Below are 18,282 nucleotides of genomic sequence, written 5' to 3'. Positions count from 1 at the left end.
ACACCAGCAAACTGGTTTCCCTAAGATGGTGCACGAGCTTTGTGCAGGAGATTTCTGAAGAAAAGGTGGTAGGGATAATTTTTTATTCTATGACATATTCCATTCTATTCTAATTATATAAAATAGGTAAGCACAACAAAAGCAACAAAGCATTGCTGCAAGGAACACTGGTGCAGCCAGGGAATGAGTTCTTGCCAAAAAACCCAGGCTAAACATGGAATTTCACCAGAATTGCAGCCCAGCAGCCTGCAGGACACCTGGCAGGGCCTGCCCACTAATCCTGCAGCTCTTCACTGGCCAAACCTTGGGCAAATTCAGCCCCTCGGGCACACAAATGAGGGTAAATGTGGGTGGGATGGCCCAAACCGCAGGTATTTAACATAAGAAGTGATTTAAATGAAAAAGTGCGGCTGAGGAAGAGCTGGAGGAGATGAGATGTTAAACCCTGGGATTTTCACTTCCTCAGGCCGGGCTGAAGCTGGAGCAGAGCAGGGCTCGGACAAGGCAGGACCTGCACATCCCTCCCGTGGCAGCAGCAATCATCGATGCCCACCGACACCAATAATTGGCCTCCAGATTTGCCCAAAACGCAGCAGGATCCGCCTCGGGAGCGCCAGCAGTGCCAGCTCTGTGCCTTCTGAAGGTGCAGCCCCAGCTGGGTGCACAGCCTGAGCCCTGAAACCCCCCTGGGCACGGCTATTCCCTCATCCCAGAGCCTCTTCTGCTTTGGCAGGGCAAGTTCCCTCCACAGGCACGGGATTTAAATAGAAACGTGGAGCACAAGCAATTCCACACCGTGCAGAAAAAACTCCGTGTGCCCGAACAGATGGGTTTTACAGCTCCAATTATTGCATTCCATTGTCTCGTGCTGGCAAAGTCCGGGCTTCGTTGTGCTCCAAAAACAACCAGGGGCTGCGGGAGGCTGGGATTTGGGGAGGGAAAAGCAAGTGGGCAAGCACAGTGTGGGGCAAGGCAGGGGACAACGCCCCAAGGTCACCCCTGGGGCCCAAATCGGTCAAAATTGGTGTTTTGCTCACTAGAGATGCTGCAGTGAGAAATTTAGTGTTACTCACAGGGGGGAAAAAAGTGGGAAAACCCCGTATTTTTGCTGCTGGCACCTGCCCTGCTCAGGAGAATCAAAGTAGGAACCATCTCCATGGAATGGCTGCCCTGGGATATGGTCAGGATTCCAAGGAACAGGAAGGGGACATGGGGAAAAGCAGCCCAGACCAACAGGAAGGACTCCAAGCTTTCACAGCATCAAACAGACCCATTTTTGTGGCAAAAATTACCAAGAGATGCCAAAATAGAGAATTTCTAGAGGGATATAAAAGCCATTGGCTCCTCACACGTCAATCCAAGCCTTGAGAGAGACAATTCCTGCTCTTCACTGTTCACATCATGGAGGCCCAAGGCATTTAAAACATGAAATTGTTATTTTCCAAACCAAGAAGAAATAAAGTATTGGGAAAGGGCAGCTTTTGCATTGTGTGAAGCCTCTTGGAAACGCTTTTCCCGGTAAGATAAAGTAAAAAATACTGATGGTGCCCTAAAATTTGAAGGCTTGATGTCTTCTAAACATGGATAATTTTTGATAAACAGGGAGTTTTTTAATCCTTGCTAATTCAGAATTTCCAGCCTTCCCCGGAACCCGGCTGAACTTCTTCGTTCCCAAAAAAACTCCGAAGTAACAAATTTCAGGAAGGGTGGAGCCAATTATTTCTCCCTCTCCGACCACCCTTCAGTCCTTCTCCAAACGGTTAAAGTGCTTGACATAATTAGCCGCTAATTGTTAGCAGCTGTAGCCATTATCAGTTTAATTTCTAATTAATTGTTACAATTATTGTTGCCTTGCTTACCCCGTCTCAAGAAATGTTTGTAAGAGAGGCAAATGTTACGTGGTAATTAACTCGCTGCCGAATTTTCAGCGGTTAATTAAACATTCTGAAGCTGTCGCTATCTTCCCCCTTAAACAATTAATGAGTCAGGGGTCAATTAAGTGTGTTTTAACCTGGTCTCCTGGCAGAGAATTTATTGCATCGGGAGCAAATCTGACGTTGCTTCTCATCCACAAAAAAAAATTGTAGGAAGCCAAAGCGCTTCAAGCACATCCTTGAGGGGTTGTTTGGTTGGTTTTTAACATTGTTACACCTCAATTTTCTCACTCTGGTGAAGAAAAAAAAATCCCTCTAAGCTTTAGGATGGAAATAAATGCACCTCTCAGTCGGGTTATCCACAGCAGGATAAGGAGGGAGCTTTCCCTGCAGCAGCCAAGATAATCCTTGGATAATTCAGGTTGTCCAAAACAATTCTGGATGAGCACATGTAGGATTTTGGGGACATAGAGCCCTTCCTTCCCTGGCATTCCCGTCCCACTTGGACAATTATTCCCCTTCCCTTGCTGCTGTCACTGTCAGTTTGTCCCTGTCCAGAACACAGGTGATTTATTTCTCTGAATTTTGCTGGTTTAAGTAACCAGGGCTTGGTTCTGTGCTGCCTCACCCTCCTCCCCCAGCCCAGCTGTGTTTTCCACAGCCAAATTTCTCCATCCACCCCAGGCTGCTCAAAAACAAGTCCCCAGAACTTCATTTATTTGCTGCCACAGCGCGGAACAACCCAATGCCCAGGCCCCCAGCCACGTGTGGGATCTGCAGCCAGCTGAAGAAATCTGAATTTTGAGCTTGGTTTAAACTGCACGAAGTCCTTCAGCTGGGCAGGATGCACGATTTAACCGCCAAATCACACCTCTCACACGATGTTTTACCAGGAAAAAAAAATCCTCATTTTCCCATTCCCCACTCTCAGATGTTCCCTCTGTGCCCCCTTGTTTTGGGGCTGGCAGGATTCCCTCCCTCCCCGAGCCCATCCCTGCACCAGGGCTGCCCTTTGGAGCCATGGGTGAGGAATATTAATTGCTTCAACATCTTCTTGTGCTCAGCCCAGCGCCTTTCCCTGCTTTGGCTCGTTGCTAGGGAACTGGGAATGGCAACCCATGGATTTATTCCATCTGCTCCAGGGCCAGCTCGGGCTGCAAAGCAGAGCACCATCCGCCTCTTAATTATTTAGAGGCTAATAAAAGAAAGGAAAAAAAAAAGTTGGGGAGAAAAATCAGTGTGTTTTTCTCTCTCCTCCCAGTTTGGTTTTCAGATTCCGCAGGGTCATTAATCCCCAGGGCCAGGCGGGTTTTTGTCACAGCCCCTGGAGCAGGGCAGGGACAGCAGGGCTGAGCTGCACCTCCCTGAACACCTCAGCCGAGCTGGGATTTAATTGCCCGGAGATTGTCAGCATCGAGTTCCCTCATTTCACTGCTCATTTGGGATGTAAACAAGGCGGGTGTAGTAAGCACATCCTTCTCTCTCTCAGGATTTTTTCATAGACCAGCACAGAGGAAAGAAAGAGAAAACAATTTCTATTTCTGCTCCTTGTTTTTCCCATGTGGAATGTGTGTGGAGAATTGTTTACCTGGGGTGATTGCTTGGTTGGATTCTGGTGAGGATTGTTTGGGCCTGGTGGCCAACCCAATCCAATCCAACCCAACCCAACCCAACCCAACCCAATCCAATCCAATCCAATCCAACCCAACCCAACCCAATCCAACCCAATCCAATCCAATCCAATCCAATCCAATCCAACCCAATCCAATCCAATCCAACCCAACCCAATCCAATCCAATCCAATCCAATCCAATCCAATCCAATCCAATCCAATCCAACCCAATCCAACCCAACCCAACCCAACCCAATCCAACCCAATCCAATCCAATCCAATCCAATCCAACCCACCTGTGGCTGGACTCTCAGAGAGGGTCACGAGTTGTGAGTTAGATTTGGCAGTTAGAAAAAGTAGGTTTGTAATTTTAGTATCTCCTTTAAATAGTAAATTAATGTATTATAGCACAGTTATAATAAAGAAATCATTCAGCCTTTTGAGCTGGAGTCACACATCAGCATCTCCTCCCACCAACTCACCTGCATTTACAATAGGTGGGCACCGAGCTCAGCCTGTCCCAGGGCAGTCCCTGCCCGGTGCATCACTTTGAAGGGATCAGCCTGGAGATGTTCCCTCTCTGCCCTTTCCTCTCTGGTTTTCCCCAGTGTTTGGCCCCAGCTGGCAGATTTGACGTGTTTGCTTCTCGCTGGATGGAGCGAGGGATGGAGGGAATTTATTCCTCGTTCTTTTTAAACCTGCCACAGAACCCGTCTGATTGACTGCTCCCCCAGTGCCACCCCAACAGAATCCAGATGGTTTTGGGGACATCAGGGTGATCCATGTGCCCCATGGCCACCCTCCTTCCTCAGAGCACGGGGCTCTCCTCTGCTCCATGGCAAATCCGTTCTCCAGAGAAGCAAGACACAGAATCCTGGAATGGTTTGGGATGGAAGGACCCTAAATCCCACCCAGTGCCACCCCTGCCATGGCAGGGACACCTTCCACTGTCCCAGGCTGCTCCAGCCTGGCCTTGGACACTGCCAGGGATCCAGGGCAGCCACAGCTCCTCTGGGAATTTTATCCCAGCCCCTCCCCGCCCTTGCAGGGAAGGATTCCTTCCCAAAATCCCATCCAAAGCTGTTCCTTGCACGCTTCATGCATCAGTATAAACACCTCTGAACGTGTGGATAACTGCCCTTACTCATCCCCATCCTGAGCCATTCCCAACAATATTTATCCACTTCTTCTGCACCCACTTGCTCACAGTTGGTTTTACAAGGATCCTCCTGCTTTGGCAACGGGGAGATTGATTATAGTGATTATTTTAATCGTTGGAAAAAAGGAGTTTTAGACACTGAAGGCTGCCTTGCCCTTGCTTTCACTCCCAGGCATTACAAGTGTGCATTTATTGGGGGAATTTAGCTCCCAAAGCTGTGTTAAGGGATTCACTGTGCTTCCTAAAGTGTCAGAATTTACCTGTGACCTCCACTCACCTGCAGGGGAAAATGAGAACAGGGCAGGAAAAAGATGCAAAATTGCAACACGTTAATACAGTAACAAATATCAGCTATTTTTCGGTGATTTCACTTGATTTAAAGTACAAATGAGTAAAGCTGATGTAGTCCAGGCATAATTTTTTTCTAATCTGGTTGGGAATGCTCTAAAATTCCACCAACACAACCCAGGTCATTTCTCTCAGATCCATTACGAGACACTCAACCAACCCAGGCAAATCAACACAAGAGCGCGAGGGGAACTCAGCACCTTGAAATTAAATTGTCGTGGAAACCAAATGGCTGCCCCCAAATCCCCAGAACAGGGATGAGCCTGTGTGATAAACAACTTTTAATGGCTCTGCTGGCACCACGGAGCCTGTGAAATGTCACTGCTGCCCTAAATGCCTTTCGAGGGGAGCTGCTCTGCCTGTACACTGAATTTCCTCCTTATCATCAGTGCCTGCAAAGTTGGCACTGCACAGGGACTGCAGATCTCCTCACGCTCATTTCCCTCTCTGTTCACATCAGCATCCAAGGGGAATTTTTCCTTGGGATAGCTCCAAAGCAGAGCGCCACATTCCCCCTCTGGAATTCCATCCTCCTGGAGATCCATGAGCAGCCAGGTCAATGCCAACCCAAATCCAGGTTGATTTTGTAGTAAAAACACAAGTCCCCTCTATCAACAGCTTCTCCTTGTTTCCCTTTTGGGACTTGCTTGAATATTTTCATCACCCTCATGCTTTTATTTCACAATTCCATGTTGGAGGTGGTGAAAATAAGTCGCTTTTTTTTAGGATTTGTTTTGTGGCTGACTGCTCTCCGTGGTTAAAGATTGCAGCTCATTACACCAACTGCACTTCCCTGGATTCTTTGCAGGGTGCATGGACTGGTTTGCAAAACATCAACAAAAAGCAGTTGGAGCTCATTATATTTTAACTTTCACTCCCCTTGTACTGCCTATGGACTTTTCTTTAATCATCTAGATTAAAGAATTCAGGATTTAGCAGGAAACCAAGTGCCTGGAATGGGGAAAAGGGAGGATTCAGAAATTCTTGCACATTTGGGAAGCAGCAGATCCTGTCCTCCCAAGCCGTGCCAGTGCTCAGTGCCATGAACGTCTCAGATCCTGATCGACTGACTCCATCAAAGGTGCCAGAGGATTTTAGTCGGGGGCAAAAGCAATATAGGAAGGGTAGGAAACTCTAAATAAAACAGGTGGCCAGTGACAATTTATCCCTTTTGTCTCCACGAGCTGCTTTCAGCTTTGGCCTCTTCAGAGGAAGGTCCAAGCCACAAAAAAAATCACAGAAATCAGGAATTCCCTGGATTCACTCCTCCACCCTGATGTGCTGCTCTCCCTAATTTCATTTCCCTGGATTGTTTCCTCCATCCCAGTGCACTGGTCTCCCTAATTTCCCTGGATTCATCCCTCCATCCCAGTGCACTGCTCTCCCCTGTTTCATTTCCCTGGATTCATCCCTCCATCCCAGTGCACTGCTCTCCCTTATTTCTTTTCCCTGGATTCACTCCTCCATCCCAATGCACTGCTCTCCCCTGTTTCATTTCCCTGGATTGTTTCCTCCATCCCAGTGCGCTGGTCTCCCTAATTTCCCTGGATTCATCCCTCCATCCCAGTGCACTGCTCTCCCTAATTTCCTTTCCCTGGATTCACTCCTCCATCCCAGTGCACTGCTCTCCCTAATTTCCCTGGATTCATCCCTCCATCCCAGTGCACTGCTCTCCCTAATTTCCTTTCCCTGGATTCACTCCTCCATCCCAATGCACTGCTCTCCCCTGTTTCATTTCCCTGGATTCATCCCTCCATCCCAGCGCACTGCTCTCCCTTATTTCTTTTCCCTGGATTCATGCATCCATCCCAGTGCGCTGCTCTCCCTTATTTAATTTCCCTGGATTCATCCATCCATCCCAGTGCACTGCTCTCCCTAATTTCCCTGGATTCTTTCCTCCATCCCGGTGCCACTGCTCTCCCTAATTTCCCTGGATTCTTTCCTCCATCCCGGTGCCACTGCTCTCCCCTGTTTCATTTCCCTGGATTCACTCCTCCATCCCGGTGCCACTGCTCTCCCCTGTTTCATTTCCCTGGATGCGCTGCTCTCCGCTATCAGCAGGCGCTGCAGCCGCGGCTGCCCCTGTGTTGTCCCTCTGCCAGGTGACATCGTGTCGCTGTCACAGATAACGCCGCCGCTCCTGCTCCTTTCCCTGCCGCTGTCTCCCCTCCGGCTCCTCTCTTCCCCCGCGGAGTTCCCTTTCTTCTCCGCATTGTGAGCGCACAAAGGCCCCTCTCGGATTACGCTGCCCTGTAATTGCTCCCGTGGCTCTGAGGAAGGGGAAAACTCTGATTTGATCACCTTCTTTTCCTCTGCGTGCGCCATGAACGCTGCCATGAATCCGTCCGGTTTCCGCGCTGTAGCTGGGCGAGGAGCGAGTAGAGCCCCTGCCACACCAGCATGTCAAATCACAAATTCCCTGTCACCATTCTCCCGGCTGCTGCTGCTGCTGCTGCTCGCACACCCACAGCCTCCATCTCCAGAGAATTCCTTCTTTGAGGTCTTTTCCAGGGCCACCAAATGCACGAGCAGGACATTCCCTGCCAGGTGAAATTCCCAAGGGAGTGTTTTGCCTGATTTTTCCCCAAAAATGTGAGTTTCCAGCACCAGTCCTGGGTGCCACAGCAGCAGCTGGCACGTGTGGGTCACAAAATTAAGCAGCAGCATCACCTCTGCTGCCTCTTCCTGATGCTCCACTTTGCAGAGGATTATCCAGTGGTTCCCCAGTCACTGTAAATTCCACAATAATGATATTTTTTTTTGCAGCAGGAATCGCATTCCAATCTAATCAGAGTTGTCAGAGCTGCTGTTATTAACCCACCATCGTTACACCAGGACTAAACTCAGCCTGAAGACAGCTTAGCACAGAAAACCAAGACTAAAACTGCCCGGGGGGGCTTGGAGTGGGGGGTTCTTCCTTTCTCTTCCACTTGGTTCTCTTCTTCTGTTAACAAGGACAAGGAAACCACTGGTGCTGCTTGGCACTTTTTAATGGGTATCAAAACCAGAGCCTCACCCAGCTGGGCAGTGAAATGGATGAGTGTGAGGGAAAAACTGGGAATTTCAGTCCAAACCAACAATCCCTGGAGCTGAGGAGCTGAGAAGGAACCTCAGATTAGAGCAAATCTCACCCAGGGCCTAGCATCTCCTTTATTCCCTGCTGATGACTAAAGTTACACTTAAAAAAATTAAAATTTGTGTAATTTCTAACAATTAGATCCCTGCGATGGAAAGCTGAGGGGATTTTTGATTAGACCTTGATGGGTTTTCCTTCCATCAGTGAGTCCCAGCTCTCTTTACCCCCAAATGAGCAGTTCAAGGATGGTTCAGATGCCAAGGGATGGTTTGGGATGCTGGGAAGAGAGGCTGAACCACTGTTCTCTCCTGCCTCCCCCAGATCCTGCAGAAAGATAAAAGGCAGCACCATTCAGCACCACAGATAAAACCCTCCCGAGTTTTACAAGCAGAAAAAGTATTTTATTGGCACAGACTCTTTTTTACTAACCTGGCATAAAAGCTATCAAACTATATAAATAAACCTGGGGAATTATCTCCTGCCTCAGCCAGGACCCTCGCTGGGCCCTGAATGGATTCATTTTAAATGGGTTATAAATTTCTGATAAAGGATATTTCAGCTCCAAATTGCAGATTTAACGAGGCTTTCACTGCTCTGCTCCTCCACCTCTGCAGGGCAAGGGGGGCTGAACCAGGGGGATTTGGGGCTGGGATGTGCCCTGCCCCCTGTCCCAATCCCACAAAGGTGCTGGGGGTGCTCAGCACCCTCTGGAGCTGAGGAAATCCACTGGAATGTTTTCCACACTCTGGGGGTGCCCAGATTTGAAGCTCCAGGTCCAGAGCTAACCCAGGCTCACCTTGGCAAATTTGGTGTGGATTTGTCCGAGCTGCTGGGACTCGGGGGACAGGAGACAGGGGTCAGGGGACAGGGGACAGGGGTCAGGGGACAGGGGACAGGGGACAGGGGACAGGGGTCAGGGGACAGGGGACAGGGGACAGGGGACAAGGGACAGGGGTCAGGGGACAGCCCAGCCAGGCTTGGGCTGCTGCTGTGCCGGGCGTGGATTCACTTCCCACCTCTGCTTTTCCCACTTAATTTTAAAGCAAATTCGGGAGTGGAACTGTTGTGGGGAGAAGGGCAGGAGATCCAGACGGAAGAGCAGTCCTTGCTGGTGCCTGGAGCACTTCAGTACAGGGCACCTGGGCAGGGGGAAGCCAGGTGAACCCCCAGAGCAGGGGGGGGATCAGGGATGCACCGGACTGAGGGATCGCTCCTCGCCCCAGCTCCTCACCCACCCCTTTCCCCCTTTCTGCAGCAAAGAAATAAAGCTGGAACGAGGTCAGAGAATGAAAAGCTGTGCCTGAATTCCCAGCTCGGCCGAGAGGAAGAAGTTGGGAGATTTGGGAGCAGAACCCGGGGTGCTGGTGGGCAGAGTGGGGCCCTTTGCCACCACAGGAGTTTTGTCACCAGGGATGTTCTGCTGAGCTGCGAGTGGTTTCCTTTGATACACCCGGTGTTAAACGTGCTCACATCCCCCCGAGAGCCCTTCCAGAAGAAAGGCAGATGCTAATGAGTGTTGTTGGTTCTGCAGGCTTTCAAACCCGTGCTTTCTCCTTTGGTCAAAGGAAGTTCTTTCATCGGCAGCGTTTTCAGATGTGCTCTGCTCGTGCTGGAAGACTTTACAAGAGAGGAAATTTTATTAGCAGCTCCTCATGGAGGGCTGGGACTGGCAAATTAAAACCCAGTCCACACACTTCAGACAAACCTGCCAGTGATCTGCTGCCTTCCCTCCAGGAACTGCCTGCCAGAGCTGCCTCTGCCATACAAAGCAAGGGAGAGAGCGAAGCTCCCAAATCTCAGCAGCAGGGTAGGGATTTTTAACCATTTTTTATCTTTATAAAGGCTGGATCCAAACCACAATGAATTCTAAATCCCACTGGCCTCAAGGTTGTGCTGCGAAGTTGTTTGTCATGTGGTGTTTTTAGGGTTTTGATCTAGGTAGAAACACCTCCCCGGGTTTTTACTTTGATATTTTCCCTCCGTCTCCTCAGAGCTCTCCCTGCCCAGCTGCACTGGCACAGGCACCTTCCAGCTGCTTCCCAGTGGGAATTTTCAGCTGGAAACAGCGCCAGTGTTTCCAGAAAGCAGGATACTCACAGAGGGGGGACGCCTGACCTTCCCTGCAGCCCTGGGGCTGATTAATTTGGTTTTTCACCAAAGCCCTCCAAAGAAATCCAGCGGATCAGACCCGGGAGCATCCAGCCCTTGTGGACAGGACTTCAAATGCTCCCATCCCAGAGCCCTAAACCCCCTTTAGATCCCTCTGACCACCACAAGGACACTTGGGAGTGTCCATCCCTTATGGCAAGGACTTAACTGCTCCCATCCCAGAGCCCCAACCCCCCTGGATCTCCCTGGGCACCCCAAGGAGCTCTGCCCTGCCTGGGAAATCAAAACCCCAGAGCTGCACATCTGAGCGAGCCCAACCAGGGGCTGCAGCCAGGAATTCGTGTTTTGGAAGACAGTTTGATTTGATTGACTTTAAATGGATGTTTCCCTCCCCGTTCATAATGAAGTGAAGGAAGCCAGAGGCAGAAATTATAAAGCCAGCCTGCCCATTGCTTTGGAAGCAGCTTTAAATATTTCCCTCCCACAGCCAGTGCTGGATCTGAGTAACAAATGACAGGCAGAAGAGAGCAGATGAGTATCTATTTATGCAGGAAAATGAAATGTATGAATAGTTATTTTGAGGACAAATGTATTTTGACAGGTATCTAATTTCATTCTGTTGATAAAATGCACTTTCTTGCTTTCTGGAGTTGATGACTGGTTGGGTTGGGTTTTTTTTTTTTTTTTTATTTTATTTGCAATCGTTGTCAGTAGAAAAAAAGATGGGGAAAAAAAACCACCCTGAAAATTATATTTGTCAAACATCAGAAAGCAATTTAATTTATTGTCATCACAAATGTGCTTTAAAAAAAAAAAAATAAAATCAAATAGCCAGGCACTATTTATTCAGCACAAACCCCAAATTAACAGGGAGTGGTGGTGAGGCACAAACACCCAGGGGAGGACCCTGTGTAATCTGGCCATGGAGGAGAGCCCACAAATGTCTTCCCAACCTGGAATTCCAAACAAAAGAGAGGAGAAAAGCAGCACTAAAGCTGAAATCAGCGCTCAGCTCCCCACTCAGAGATAATGCCATCATTTAAATACCAGGGCCAGCTCTCCTCTGCTGGAGCTGCTTTTCTTGTGGTGCTGGAAGTGGTTTTGTGACTGCCTGCAGTATTTCCTGTGGCTGCTTCCCTTTGGGAATATTTTTTGGAGGATACCACACCCCCAGAAACATAAAATCCCCGCTCTTTGTGGGACGTGCACCATTCCTCACCCCTGAACAATTCTGGGAAGCCCCAAGAAGCAGAGCAGAAAGGGCTCAGCTCCTGAGCCCCTGTGCCCAAACCCCCTGCACGGGGCCAGCACCATCCCTCTGCTTTCCAGAGCTGATTATCTCTGAATTCTCACCATGCCTCTGTGCCGTGGCTGTTTCCCTGACATCCTGTGGGAATTTCATGGATTTTAGGAGCAGGACAAGGTGTTTACTGCCAGGGAAATACTGGCCTGGGGGAGCTGAATTTAGTGAGAGAGGCTGTAGGGGGCTGAACCTGGATTTCTGTGGAGGAATGAATGCCTCAAAACCAATTTTACTTCAAAGTTAACGAAAAAAAAAATCACAGTTGGAATAAAAGCCAATGACTAAATATTATCTGCCATTAAAAAAAAAAAAAAAAAAAAAAAAAAAAAAAAAAAAAAAAAAAAAAGAAGAGAAAGGAGCAGCATTTCTCTGATTGTCAGTCCTCCCACACTCCTTCCCGGCTGTCCTGGGCTGTCTTGTGTCCTGAACTCCCTTCTTGTCCCTTAAACCAGGCTGGATTTCCTGCTGAGGCCCATCCTTTACAGTTCTGGGACAAAGTAGGCAGGGATAACAACCCCCAGCCCTGCAGGACTGAGCCCTGCCAGGTGAGAAGGGAGGGTGAGGCTGCAGGAATTTGGGGACACACACCCGACTGAGGAACTCCCAGAGTCGCCCTGACAGATTTGATGGATTAGAGGGCACCTAACAAACTCCGAGTTCATTGTGAGAGACAAAGGGGGCAAACCTTTCCAGGTGCTGCCTGGCTTTATTCCCGTTTTTCCCAGAAAAATCAGGCCGCGCCTTTCCAGCACCCACACCCAGAGCAGCTCGCGCTGATCTCCCCGTCCCGAAACCCCACGGAGCATCCCAGCCCCACAGCCGTTCCCTGCCGGGGCTTTTCCGAGGAGAGGGAAGCCAGGAGGGCTCAGAGCAGCCGTGCCGGGCCGGAGGGGAGGCAGGTGAGGGCAGGGATGCTGTGCAGGATCGCGCTGTTGCTTGGCAACCCCGCAGCTCCCGGGATGCGCCGGAGCCTCTGCTGGGGCTGGAGCGGTCACTGCCGACCGCGAGTGACCACGGCCAGCCCTGCCCTGGCTGTCCCAGCAGCTCCACAGCCCAGGGCCGCCTGTCCTGCCCGAATCGGGGCTCGCCCGGCAGCGCAGCCCCGTGTCCCCGCAGCCGGGGCTGCTCCTCCCTGCTCCCCGTCAGGCTTTGGGTTTCCCCTCGCAGGGCAGATCCTGCTCTCAGCTCCGGAGCTCCCCTCCCACGACGGCTTCGAAAGCAAAGCGGGGTCAAATCTACGAGCTGCTCTGAGTCCAGATGCGAGTGGTTAAACCGGCCCTATCCCCCCCCTGCTCCCAGGTTTTGGGATTCCCGTCCCTATTCCAGCCCTCTCCCGGCACATCTGCACTGCTGAGAGCAGCAGGCTCCCCTCAGCCACCCCTGCAACACTCCAGATGGACAGCCAGCCACTCCCCTCCTCAGCACTGATCCAGATTACTCTCCCCTTCTGGGTTTAGCGCTTAATCCCAAACATTTATCACATTTTACTCCGAGCCTCCTACTCCCGTGCGTGCTCGTTCTTCCCAAAAGCTCCTTTTTCTTCGCGTTCTCTCGCATGATCTGCTCTGCAGCAGCGTCTCCAGCTGGTCCCTTCAGCCCTGCTGTGCTGGCTGTGCCTCCCTCGGCAGCAGGAGCTGTCCCCGGGCTGGGGCAGGGAAGGAGGATGGTTGTGACACCCTCGGGAGCATTCGGTGCCCGGAGCCGCGTCCTGGCAGCACCGCACTTCAAAGGGATGCAAAGGAGACTCCTCCGTTCGGAGGGTGGACGGGAAGGATGCTGTGGAGAGCTGGCTTAGGCACCCACCCTCTGCCACCTCAGGCACCTTTCCTGGGGAGCAGGGACGGGCAGCTCCGCTGGCACAGCCCCCGTGGCTCCCCGCTCGCTGCCAGCTCGCTCTGACCTCATTCCCATCCCTGATTTCCCACTTTTCCTTGCTCTCGGGGCCGTTCCCCGGGACAAGCAATAAGGACCTGATGCTGGTCAGAGCAGGGAGTGTTTCTCTGTGGCAGTTCCAATGGCTTTGACCCTGCAGGAGCAAGGACACGATTCCCTTCTCTTCACCAGAAGAAAAACCCAGAACAAATCTGCTGCTTTGCTTTCAGGACAACACGGCTCGTGTAACCACTGCCTGCTCGGCTCCCCTGCAGTTTTATTATTGCTCTTCTGGCCAGGGTTTCTTCATCCAAGGGCTGACAATCAGGAAAATTCCACTTCTTTTTTTTTTTTTTTTTTTTTTTTTTTTTTTCTTTTTTTTAAAAAATAACTGCAAAACAAAACCAAAGCAGTGGTGGCTGCAAAAGCAAACGCAGGGGATCCTGGGACACATTTGGGCTGCTGAGCCCATGCTCAGGGCGATGTGAGAAGCCTCCAGGATCCCAATTCCCGATTTCTGTCCCAGAAAAGGGCTGTACCCGGCTGCCGGGCGTTGCCATGGCTACCGCACGGTGTCGCGTAGCAACGAGCTAAGCCGAGCATCACCGAGGCGGTTTTGCCTCCTCTAAATTCCTTCCCCTCGCGTATTCAGCAAGTGAGCTGGATTGATCTCCAGCCCCAGCACAAACACGCAGCGGGGAGCAGCCACCGATTGATTTTGGAGCCGCGGGGGATGAGGCAGGAGCGGGGAGCTGCCCCAGGAACCAGGGGTGGGACCCACCTGGGCGGGTGGGATGGGCTGGTACAGCCCCGGGGCCACGGGGATGGGAATTCCATGGGGATGGGGATGGGAATTCCGTGGGAGTGGCCACAGACTGGAGATCCCGTGTGCAGCAGGGCCAGACCCCGGCTGAAACCACATTTACACCTCCACGTTGCACGGGCAGCTCCTCCTGCCAGGCCCAGGGCCACACGAAGGTGTCCAACACCCTCACAGCACTCCTCAGCCATTCTTCCTTGTGCCTTTGAGGCTTCAGAGCTTCCCAGCATTGCCATTCCTGGCCAGGGCAGCATCCACCCGCTCTCCTCCTGCTCCAGGAGGGGACTGGCAAGCGTGGAGAATTCAGGAATTCAGGCCGGGCTGTGCCGGGGGAGAAGCTGCTGTTGTCACCAGGATTTGTGCCCGCGCTATCCCCTGCTCTGACACCCCCCACCCCTCCCAGTCCCCCAGATTCCTGCAGTCCCCCTGTCCCCAGAGATGCCCCAGGGCCGTGCTGGGCACACCTGCAGTGCTGCAGGGCCATCCCTGCCCTGGAGCCTGCCCCAGGGTGTGTCCCCAGCTCGGTCACTCGTTGTGGCACTCAAGGAGCTGCTGTGGGAGAGGTTTTTGTCCCTTCTCTTGGTGCTGGGTCTGTGAGGGGCTGTCCCAGCAGGTCTGACTCGAGGATAAGGGTGAGCCCAGCGTTTAGAGAGATATTTCCCATGCAGTTCACCTCTGCTGACCTCCAGCCCTCTCCCCTCAGCCAGAATCGTGCTCCACTCTCCCTGAGCCAGCTGTTTGCTGTAGTGACTCTTTTCCATCTCTTCTCTGGGAAATAAAAAGGGGTAAAACTTCTTGCTGAAAGATTGACATGGAGAATCAGCTGCTGCTTTCATGTGCTGTTGGTGGGAGGGGGATTAAGTTCTGGGGGTCCTGGGCAGTCAGGCACGGGGGGGAAAAAAACAACAAAAAATATCCACAAAGCCATTCGAGTCAGAAAAGTCCCCCTGCAGATTCACCTTCAACCACAGAAGTGAAATTTTCCCCTCTTTTCTTATCAAACACAGAACTGACTGGTCGGAAGTCCCTGAAGGGGGCTGTGAGCTTTGGATACCTCCCTGGATCTCTAAAAGAAGTTTTTATACAAAACTTGAGCTCTTGGGGCTCTTGGCACCTGCTCTATGCAGCACAGACAGACATCAGAAAGGTTTTTGCGGGAGACCTCGGGTTCAGCTGCCCAAAAAATGACAAAAGAATGAAAACATCAGAAAGGAGAGGAGCAAACCAGGAGCAGCAGGGCTGAGGGACCCCACTGGGAGCAGAACAAAGGCAGATTTTGTGTTTGATGAGCACTGGTGGCTTCGGGAGTGAAGGATTCAGAGGTTTCAGCCTCACCCTGAGCTCACAGGAAGCACCCCAGGACCACCAGAGCTGGGGGCATCCCAGCCCTGGGGAGCACCGAGACCTTTCTCCAGTCTGCTGCACACCCAGCGCCTCAGTGACGGCATTATCCCCACCCTGTGTGGGGATAGACACCCAGAGCAGGGGGCTGCTCCCCATTCTTGCTCCTGGATTGATCCAAAAAGCACTTCCAGGCAGCACAATGAGCTGTGACTACAAGCTCTGCATGGATTTCACAAGAATTCCTTTTTCAGGGTGATTTGGGACATCCAGGCTGATTTTCTTTGCACGGGGATGCAGCAACATCAGCTCTGTCTGTGCTTTTATTTTAAACAGCTCCTGACACTTCTCCTGCCTGCAGCTCCACTCAGCTTCCCCCACCAGAGGCTTGGGGCTCGTTTTGTCACCATCTGGGAGCTGTCACTTTGCTGTGTGACCCAGGCCAGCTCCCTGCTGGCCCCAGGGCTGCAGGAGCCCCATGGGCTGGGTGGTGGCTGGCACAGATCAGGCTGTGCCACAGAAGGGAGGCTGTGCCCTCCTGGGTTAAACCATCCCCTCCACCCTCCTTCCCAGAAAAACCCCATTATAGCACCTGGGAAGCTGAACTCAATGTGTGTCTGGTTCCCAGAGTGGAGAATTTCCCCCCAAAAAAATCTGTTTTGGCATCACTGGTTGAGCAAGGACTGCGCTTCAGGACTCCCCATTGCCCCAAGATAATATTTAAATCCAAGCCTTTCCTTGGCAGGTGACCCTTTGATATCCTAAATTCCTTTTTTATTGTGGGAACTCCATTGCTTCTGGCACCCAGAACAGGTAGAACGACTCCAAATTTCAAGCTGGAACTGAGACAACAATGTTTGCATTGTTTTTCCTCTGACAGATCATCTTCCAGATTAAAAAAACAAAAACCACAAGAAAACCCCACCACAACAAGAGAAACAAATTGTTACAATCCAGCCAACAGGTGGCAAGGGAACAGCTTGCCTTAAACTCTTACTCGTAACTAAGGAAATCTCCTGGGATTAGCGCTGTTCTTGCCAATATGAGAATTTATCTGTGATTTTCCGTCCTCACGGGGACTGAGCTGCGTTAAAGCCACCCCGCAGCTATTGTTCAGTGCTCCCAGCCCCGCTGTAAAACCCCGGCCGGGAGGGATCCGTGCTGCCGATCTCTGCTGATGGCACAGATCAGCCGAGGCTCTGAGCACTGCACCAGGCTCTGGGAGCCCAGGATCTGCCGGATCCAGAGGAAATCTCCAGGCTCCAGCCAGGCAGAGACACTCGAGGGTGGCAAACCAACCACGGGCAGCTCAGCTGGAGCAGATTGCACAGGAAAAGGGGGGAAAAAAAAGAAAAAAAAGGGCAAAACCCCCGCTGGTTTTCCCTGGGGGCTGTGGCTGAACTCCAGGCTGAGCAGCCTTGCACAATCATGGCTGAAATCCCATTAGTGGGGAAACGTTCAGAGCTCTTTTCTAGAGCATCTCCAGCCTGAAAAGCACTGACAGCAGCAGAGGGAGTCTTCCCCAGGGAAAGGTTCTCAGGCTGGGAGCTGTCACATCACCTTCCCGGAGAGGAGTGGAGTGGGAGGAGAAATCGAGCATCATCCCTGTCTGCCCAGGGACCTCCCCTATCCCTGCAAATGCTGCTGACTTTCCCTTTTGCTAAAGGTCCAGAGGTGAGTTCTGGGCACCAGCTGTGCCCAGCACATCCCTGCCCGAGCCCAGACAGTGCTGGGGGCATCTCAAAGGACATCCTGAGGGCAGGGCCAGCCAGGGAAAAGATGATTTGGGCAGCAGAGCTCTCTCACTGATCCCTAACAAACCTGTCCCTAACAAACCCATCCCAAACTAACCCGTCCCTAACAAACCCATCCCAAACTAACGTGTCCCTAACAAACCCATCCCTAACAAACCTGTGCCTAACAAACCCATCCCAAACTAACCTGTCCCTACCAAACCCATCCCAAACTAACCTGTCCCTAACAAACCCATCCCAAAAACTAACCTGTCCTTAACAAACCTGTCCCTAACTAACCTGTCCCAAACAAACCCATCCCAAACTGACCTGTCCTTAACAAACCCATCCCAAACTAACCTGTCCCTACCAAACCCATCCCAAACTAACCTGTCCCTACCAAACCCATCCCAAACTAACCTGTTCTTAACAAACCAATCCCAAACAAACCTGTCCCTAACAAACCCATCCCAAACGAACCTGTCCTTAACAAACCCGTCCCTAACTAACCTGTCCCTAACTAACCCGTCCCTAACTAACCTGTCCCTAACAAACCCATCCCTAACAAACCCGTCCCTAACAAACTCATCCCAAACTAACCTGTCCCAAACAAACCAATCCCAAACTAACCTGTCCCTAACTAACCTGTCCCTAACAAACCCATCCCTAACTAACCCATCCCTAACAAGCCTGTGCTGGAGCAAATCAGGAATTTTAGGGGACCCATGGAGCTGCTGACGAAGAAAAGCTGGTGTGTGATCCCCTGGAGTCACAAGCTGTCACTGAGCACTGCCTCACACTGCCAAAAAAATCTGATTTCTCAGAGCTCCTCGCTTATCACATTATCAGGAGACTGGGCAAGTTTCTGGTGGTTCATTTCCACTGATTAGTGGGGAACAGCAGAGCAATAAAGAATATCCAGAGACAGCTTCCACCACCAGGCAACATCACAGAATAAGAGCTGATTAATGAGGTCGTTGGGGTAAGAGGAATTACTGCTCCATCCCTGTGCTGGAGATCACTGGAGCACTTGGC

This window comes from Vidua chalybeata, chromosome 23 (assembly GCF_026979565.1).
Source record: "Vidua chalybeata isolate OUT-0048 chromosome 23, bVidCha1 merged haplotype, whole genome shotgun sequence".
Taxonomy (NCBI): domain Eukaryota; kingdom Metazoa; phylum Chordata; class Aves; order Passeriformes; family Viduidae; genus Vidua; species Vidua chalybeata.
The sequence above is the reverse complement of the archived record's forward strand: the minus strand, read 5'-3'. Positions refer to the sequence as shown.